The 9,070-nt window shown below is 33.4% G+C and overlaps 1 long non-coding RNA gene across 4 annotated transcripts; it reads right to left on the bottom strand.

Moving 5' to 3' along the window:
• Positions 1 to 6: 6 nt before the first annotated feature.
• LOC140786987 (uncharacterized) lies at positions 7 to 5,756 on the bottom strand. Of its 4 annotated transcripts, none has more exons than XR_012108725.1 (4): positions 5,546 to 5,756; positions 5,249 to 5,462; positions 1,650 to 1,779; positions 7 to 825 (listed from the first exon to the last, which is right to left on the bottom strand). It is a non-coding gene; the product is annotated as an uncharacterized lncRNA (long non-coding RNA). The 4 variants fall into 4 exon arrangements; XR_012108723.1 differs by having other exon boundaries at positions 1,650 to 1,732; XR_012108726.1 differs by having other exon boundaries at positions 7 to 700; positions 1,650 to 1,732.
• Between the last annotated feature and the right edge of the window lie 3,314 nt (positions 5,757 to 9,070).

Here is a 9,070-nt window from a genome sequence, read left to right as displayed (position 1 = left end):
AATCCAACCTAGATCCCAGACAAGAGTTCAGATGGTCTAAAGGTAAAGGAGCAAGGAGGTCTATTTGGACAGCAACCGAATGAGAGCGACAACAGCTGTGAACAAGAGAAAGTAACTAAGGTCAATGAGAGAGAAAGAGAGAGATGACCCAGCTGCAGGTTCACATGACATTCCACTTTCCTCCAAATCCTCATTAAAGTTCTCATTAGAGCCTCTTCCTCCCTCCCCTTTTGTCCCTCTCGCTCTCATGGATGAAAGGTCAACATCTAAGGCTTTGTGTCGTATGTCCTAGTCATCTTAGATGCAGCTATCCTCTCCTTTCATCTTCCTTGTCTTACGACCATGATATTAGGTCGCTTCCTAATCTTTGGCATTTGTTTCCTTGTTTAGTCCTTTGTTTCACACTTTGCTATGTGATGGGGAAAAGGAGGCAAGGTGGTTGGACTTAAGAGAGAGAGAGAGAGAGAGAGAGAGAGAGAAAACAAAAGGCAGGGATAATAAAAGCCAACACAGAAGGGGCATTAACACAAATCACCAAAATAACCATTGCCTAGAAGGGCCTACCTCCACTGTGTGAGGACTGCTTCTGGTAGTCCTCAGTTGCTCACATCAGTCCATGGTGGTGGGGTTCCTTTCCAAAGCTCATTTGGGATGTGTGCTTGCTTCCACATTCCCCTCTACTTTGTGTGATTAAAGAAGCCTGGGATGAGGACAGAGCCTTCAATGCCAAAGTTATCTTTAGGGCCACTGCTGTTAAGGCTGAAAAGAACTTTGATTTTCCTTTCTACTTTTGCTTTTCTCCCTTATCTACACATCCATTTGCTCCTAAATGATAACTGATGATAAGCAAGAGTTGATAACTCAAGAGGCGGTTCTTTAGCTAAAGTAGGGCTTATTGAACACGTCCAATAACTTCTCCGTTGTTCTAGACAGTATCAGCATAAGATTATTATGAGTTCAGTAAGGTTGAGGCACTGATGGTATGTAAAGACAAACTTATTACAAAACAAGAAACAGTATTGCAGAGGAACCACAACTTAAGTACTTAAGTTAGATAATAATTATACCCTTGCTTTATTCGTAACAAATTTTACATTTCAGGTCCTTAACATACTCAATCTCTTCTAATTTTACTTTACCATTGTCAAGGAAGTGTATAATCAAAATACAATATATGCTACAACGTATCAATCAATCCTATGTATATGTACTATTCGAAACAAAGTAGCAATTAGCATCAATAGGAAAAAAGAAATGAATCAAGAATCATGAACCCAAAAAAGCAAATGACCAATGAGGTTCTATTCGCTGACTTGCGGCTTGACGCTCGAGCAAGGCAGTTCATGATCAAACTAAAATCATTACATCTATTGACCCCTACTGTATTGGCAGTCGAAAGGCCTTAACCAGTAAAAATAATATATATAAGATGACTAATCTGACATCTTTAAGCAGAAAAGAATATCCAAATTAAGATGGTTTCATTTATACAAGATGCACGTCCAAAGCCAAACATTTCAACTAAGCAAGTTTGCTGCTCTAGGGTCTACCACGTAGTAAATGCCAGCAAAAATACTATAATCATTTATTCTTCAATTTTTTTTAATGAAAATGTATTCTCCAAAAGTTGGACGAGAGGGGAATCTCACCTCTTATCAAGCACATCCGAGCTTTTTCTTTATCATAAGCCGAGCTTTTTCTTTGTCCCTTATGATAGGTCACTTCATGCGCCCTGCTTTATGCTCCTAGAATTAGAGTATTACCTAGACTCAATAATACCTACATAAATATAAATGTATATCTTATATAAGATATATATAAATCTATTGATTTTTCTAATATTAAGGTATCAGAAAAAGCAAAACATATTGGAGGCCAGAAACACTAAAAGAGCTCGAAGCAGTACACCTTGTCGGCCTGAGGTATTAACTATACTAAGATAGTCCTAAGATACTCTTTCCGTGTCATGTTAACAAATTAAGTACTATCATTTCCTATTGTCCGTCAAAATAATAGGTCCCTAAAATCCTCAATTTCTCTACCGCTAACAAAGTAAAACCTCAAAAGAGGAATAAACTAACCTTGAACTGTGTAAATCAAGCAACATAATTCTCTATGACAAAAAAATTTACTAAAGAGATCATCCTAAAGTTGTTTTAAAAAAAAAGGATTCAATTTAGCAGAGGAATGAGTTATTATATTAGATTAACAGCAATTAAACATTGCAAGAGAAAAAGAATAAGAAGAATAAACTGAGCTTTAAGGAACAGTATAATGGTGTTGAGGAATGGACAACCAGAAAATGAGAGATATATGTGGTCCTGCAAAAGTATCATCTGCTTCTAATTGTCAAATCCTATACGAAAACAAAAATTCTAGAAAAAAGGAAAGCTTCAATAAAATTTATCTGATTTATTCTCTTGTTTGTATGGCATTTCTCCCTAAAAGACTTCGTGCCATCGATAGTTTTACTGAAACAGTGTGCTGTTAGCATATGAAAGCCCCAAAGAGCTAACTAGAGAAACATCGACCAATGACAGAGTTGCAAGATCTTGTCCTAACACAAACTTGTAAATGCTGACTGACGGCCATTAACTAATCCTAATATATTGCTAAACATCTTCAAGCTGAAGCAGATGGCAATCTTCTAAAATGCTCATAATCACTTGCATCTCCAAGACATAACAAAACATAAATGAAGAATTGTTCTGAGAAATTAAATGATCGACTAATTCGGTTATGCCAAACAAACTATATAGCATGGATTGAAGTTCTAAAGTTTCAATCGATTCCTATCAAGATTTGCTCAAATGGATCAGCGGATACAAGCCAATATATATCATTTTGTTGGGTGACTGATTCCGATAGTTAGAACCTTGTTTTATAAAAGATCCAAAATCTAAGGCTTAGGAAATATAATCCTCTACTTAATTGAGGTAATCCAAATAAAAAACCTGAATCAACAGTGGGATTCTTCATGAGATTGACACCCAACACATATTGGCATACTTTGTTTATGAGACAGATTGACTACATTTAAGGAGCAATGATAAAGGTGGATCAAGAGAGGGTACACACACACACAAAGCATAATATCAGGATTCAATATCGACTAAACTGAGTTTGTTGCTCAGATACTGATTAATTGTAGTACTAGTACCAGAACCGACCTGGCTCTCAAATAACAGATTGATTAGGGCATTACAGAATTTACAGTAAATACTTGAAGTTGCTACCTTCTAAATGCATACAACTTAGAAATCAATATTTTCTCTCGTTAAAGCACAATGCTAATCTTTTCTCCACCAGATATACTGCCAAGTAGTAAATAGTAAATCATATAACTATGAAATAGTACCTACGACATGTGATTAAATAATGAGTAGAGCAAGATGGAGATCATGGCATCATGTTCAAGAGGTAGTGCAAGATCATCACCTGGGCAATAATGATGCAAGTGATTTAAGTAAGAAACAAGAATTCAAAAGAAAGCACACAGTTCTAAAGCTTACTGGTGTCTTTTGTAGAATCATAGTCCAAAAGGAAACAGTAGTAATCCTCCAAAGAGTGTTTAAAACATCAAGTTGCTAGAATTTTTTTTTTTTTACTTTTTGAAGCGTTGATGGTTCATAGGAATTTCTTTTGTCCGTACTACTTGACGGAAGGACAAACTAATAACATGTCAAATATAAAATCATATATTTCTTTCGTATCTTCAGTTGCCAGCACAGTTGCACAAGAAAAGAAAATGTTCAATGAGAAATAATTTGATGCGAACTGGGTCAGATCAGATCACATCAAGGAGAGATTGAACTCAATGGATTGAGTCTAGTTATCTTATCTGCTTAATTGCTTTAATTAGAGCCTTATTATATTAGAATTTATTAGTTAACTAATTCAGCTATGCGCAATTTTGAAAAAATATTCAAAGGATATTCTACAGATGACCAAATATTACGAAACCACTTGGAGAAGATTGAAGACATCTTGATCTACAACTTTCATCTTCAATGTCTCTCTAGATTCGGATTCTATCTGTAGAAGAATGAAAAATCAATCCGAGAAGGATAAGGAAGGCTGATTTAGCTATGTCATATATTATCTCTAGGTTATTTATCTCTTATGTAATCTCTTAAGGCAAGTCCAATTAAGTCATGTAAGCCAGTAAGGCAAGTTCAATTAAGTCATGTAAGTCTCTAAGGCAAGTCCTAGTTTGAGTTGTATAAAGCTTTGAGATTGGTCTGAGTGAGATTCATTGTACCCCACCTCTATATATAGAGGGCTGGGCTTCTTTGTTAGTTAATTCAAGTAAATCTAAACATTGAGAATTAATTAAGTTTGGTTATTTTTTTATTACCGTATTTACCATTTTATCATAGTCATTAAGTCGTTTTTTATTTTTCTACGAGTAGATCTAAATTAGAAATCATAATTCTACCTCCAACCCATAGCCACCATCAACTCCAGCAGCCACCCTACCCTACGGTCGTCCACCAATACCCTTGGCTGTCCGCCACCCTCCGACGACCGCCGCAACGTTGAATATTTACCGTTTTGCCCTATCTCCACTATTTAAATTTTAACTTTTCATCCCGACTTCCGATTTAGGTGAAACCAGAGCCATTAGAACCTTAACTCACGAGGCTACTACCACCTAAATTTTCATAATTTTTTTACGTTTGAATCAGTCCAGATCTAGTTCGTAACATAATCATATAGAAGTTATAAACAACCAAAATATGCAGCTAGAAAAATTCACAAAAAGTACATCAAAGGCTAAATAGTTTAGATTATGCATTTACTTGATAACAAAATTAACTACTACAAATAATTAAAGTAACAAACTGTAGATGTGACCAAAAAATGTATGATGGCTAAAAGGCCCAAAATACTTCCAAGTCAACGTATTATATAACAGAAGAATACATAGGCATATGTATATAGGCAGTTTCACAAAATGATTATTTACACTCAAGTCTCCCTTTGGGAGAGTAATTATATATTACAAGTACACCTGCTAATTTATTTAACTCGGATCAAAATGCGATGCTAATAAACCACAGCTTTATATCCCTTTTTCTACTTAATCATCTAGTGTTCATCTAACTTCCCACTTAACCCCAACTATAAAGCACATCCAGGAATATGCCCTTACTGAGGAGACAATGTTAAAAAGTCCGAGCAGATATGTGCTTCATATATTCATCCAGACAGATTCAAATAAATAAGGAAAGTTATTGATGGTTACCGGTATCTCACTAACCACTCGATCCTTTCCCATCCCCATATAGAATTCCGCACTGGCAACAGATCAACCCATATTACCTCAGGAGCACGATGAAATCGAACTCAGTTTCCCAATCAAACAAGGATAAGATTTTTTTTTCAATTTCGGCAATTGAAGAGTCAGGAAAACGTCATCCCTCAAAGAAAGCCAGAGGTTATCAAATTCCAGTACCAACCTAGCTAAACAGGAAACGAACTTGGTTGAAATAAACAAACAAAAAAAGAAGGATGAATAAAAGTTGGGTAAAAAGAGCGTTACCCCCGCGAGAAGTATATTAGACCAAACCCGAGGCTTTTCTTGAAAGGGCATTTCGTTTTCGCGTCACCGGCGTAAGGACGTTTCCTAGGGTTTTGGGAGAAAGCATCTTCGATTTCGAGAAAGAGGATTGATTAGGGATTGGAGAGAGGGAGGAGGAAGAAGGATCAGTTTCCGCACACTTCGGAATTTGAAGAGGGCGGTGTTTTTTTTACTTTAATTTTTATTATTATTATTTTAGATATGCAAGAGTATTTCATTGGTAAATACTATCAAGCTAGTACACAAGTCAAACCAATAATAAATATAAAACCTCAGAGAACAAATAAAAAAGTTAACTAAAGTTAACGAGTAAAAAATTTAGCGTCTCCGTGTGAACTCTGAACACTTAAACACTGCATCTCTGCTCGACCTCTAAGCGTAATTATATCTATTTTACCGATATAAAGATAAGATTAAATTAGTAATTTCGTGAGCTCAACGTAATTTTTCTTATGTTTGGTATAAAATTAATATGTAAGATTAAAACTCCGAACTGAATGTAATATTCCAAAAGAGTAGATATAGCATCTCACCTAAGCAGTTAATTACTATATTCCCTTTATATAAAAATAATAATAAATTTAGATATTTAAATAATACAACCAACAATCTTAATTGCACAAATTATATATTTTATTTTTTTATTATTATTCTTTTATATATTTATTCAAAGTATTTGCTATATTAAAAAAATTCGAAGTATTTGTATTACTTTTGTTTTTAAATTGTGATTATTTTGAAATAAATGTGCTTAATTTTTATAATTAATGAATATAATTTTATGATATTTGTTGATATAATTTAATTTTGAGATAATTAGTAACAGTTTAAAATAATAATTGATGTTAGTATTTTTTTATCGGGGATAATAATATTAATTTTGTTTAGTTATCCTATATAGAGTCTTGTATAAACCAATGTAGATCAAAATTGTAATATGAGATTGGTAATCTTAGGGGGATGACTTATCCCCTCTTACCTAATCCTATAACCAAACACATCCTAAAGAACTTGAAGCATAGATTTGATTCCGGTGCTGAAACATTGCCAACACAACCTAAGAAATTAATAAATAATGATGAGTTGAAAAAGAAGGCGACCCAAGCAGAGGTGAAAAGGAGTTGGATTAAGTCCGACCCGACCCACTATATTACTCCGTTCCGATAAAAATTTACTACCCGACTCAGATATGGATTTAGATAGGGATTGAATTTCTAAAGAAAAAAATTTGAATACATATACATGTCAAATATAATTTTTCAAATACGGATATAGATATCGGATATCAATTTATCCACATATTTTTTTGAATAATTTATAATTTTTAGTTTAATTATTTAAATAGTGAATATTAATATTGTTACTAATAATGTATTTTATATTATTTGTAAAAATTAATTTTGCTAAACTTATATGTATTTGACATGCAATTTTATTTAAAAAAATTCTTCAAATTTTGTGTTAATTGTATCTAAAAGATAAGTCATAATTTGTTTAAAATTGAGTCCTCTATCCAAAATTTATCTATATCCAAAAAAAAAAATTAATATCCATTTAGTTAGAATATAATATAGTTTAAAAATATTTTCAATTTAAAATGTAAACTCGAATATGAGTTAAGAGTAGTATTCCATAATTTTTCACCGCTAAGACCAAGCTACGCAGTACGCTTATGTGATTCATAGAGAGAGTGGAAGTGGAGCGTCTATCGATAATTTGTAGGCCAAAATTAATTGGAAGCGGGCCTGGTTGTAAAAAGAATACCTTTCATCAAAACCTATATTGCCTTCAACATGGGCCGGGCTCAAATTAGTGTAATAACAATTTATAATCTAGATTTAGAAGAATGAGAAAAATTGACTGTTTACTGCGGCACCATGTTTTGTCTTTTTCTTTTTCGAATTATGGTGGTCGAGTTAGATTTTGTATTTATTATAAAATTTTAACAAAGAGATTAACCATTTAATTAGTAGATTCCCTAACAAACTTTTCGTTAATAAATTATATCTGGCTCTGCGTTTAAATCTACATCAGCTTAGTATCTTAATTTGTTTATGCATCTCGCGCAGATCCCAAGTATGAGAACATGCAACAATAATTTTAATCCATTGATTAGGATTAAGTAATGATTAATAATTCAAAGACTCGAGATTTTTCCATCCCTTGCATGTGAGCCAACGCGTGCATAGGACCTTGGTTAACGAGAAACGACCTCTCTAAAATAAATAAAACAATAAGAATAGAGCGGTAGTTAAAGAATAATAAGATATTTATTTAGAGGAAGGGCATGGTAGATTTTTTTTTTTTTTTTTTTTTTTTTTTATCCCTAAAGAACTTCTCCAAATGGTTGGGTGGCATCTTGATGTCTTCCTAGGAATACGTGTAAACAATTGAGACACCAACCATTGGGCTCCTCCCAATCTCACTTGCAAGACTTCTCTTTTGTTCTCTTCTTAATGCCCAAACACACATGACACTTTAATTAATCCCTTGTTTAATGTAATGGTTATCTTACCAAACATCTCATTAATTACTTTCCCAGCATCAGGACCGACGTTTGTAGATATCGGGAATGGAAATGTACATTTCAGCGGTGTATCTCTTTGTTGTGGAATTCAGAGCAATTCCAAAACTCACGGCACAACCAAATAGATATAGCAATAAATAATAACTATACTAATTTTTTTTAATAATAATAATAAAAAAAAGCTTAACTAAGATACTATTATACTAATAATTTGTACGGTTCGACCATATGCCTTCATTGTAGACATATAAATATAAGTATTTTTATGCTCAAATCTATCTTAATATATTAGAAAAGTGCTCTCCCTCTCTCCTCTCGAGAAACTCTGATTCTTTATTTTTTTAACTCTAAAATCCAACAAAAGAAATTTAAAGAAGGTATTATGACTTAAAAAAGAAGAAAACTCGAGACAAATTTGAAAGCTGTTGGAATGGACTTCGAATAATAGGCCCTCAAAATCTTTTGGGTTGTGCGATCACCTTCAAAGCCGTTCAAATGTCTTTATAATATTTGAATAGATCTCATTCTTAGAAATCAGAACGCTCAGCAATATGCAGCAGGAAATTCTAATGGATCCATTCTGATTCGTTCAAACATATTTTCTAATTCGAGAAATAAATTTATAGAAAAAGTTGTCTACAGTTCATTTTCCTATAAGAATTAATGATCTTCAATGAAACTTCTCTCTTCCTTTCCTTGGTGAAACTTGTTAAAATGTTCAGTTGGAGATCTTGCTCTCTAACATCAAATGTACGTAGATGCATGGTTTAACTAATCTTTAATTCTAAAAATTTAAAAAAATATCTTCAATTCATCAATCAAATGCAATGATAAGCCTTCTACATTCACGCAATGTGGCGTTCACATGATACTTTGGAATCATATTGACGTTGGATCTACTGTACATTGTACATATAAGAGGGAGAGAGGGAGAGTGGGTGACCACCTTGTGCCATGGT

This window comes from Typha latifolia, chromosome 4 (genome assembly GCF_019914945.1).
Source record: "Typha latifolia isolate L0001 chromosome 4, TyphaL0001v2, whole genome shotgun sequence".
In the NCBI taxonomy this organism is placed as follows: Eukaryota; Viridiplantae; Streptophyta; class Magnoliopsida; order Poales; family Typhaceae; genus Typha; species Typha latifolia.
The sequence above is the reverse complement of the archived record's forward strand: the minus strand, read 5'-3'. Positions and strand labels throughout refer to the sequence as shown.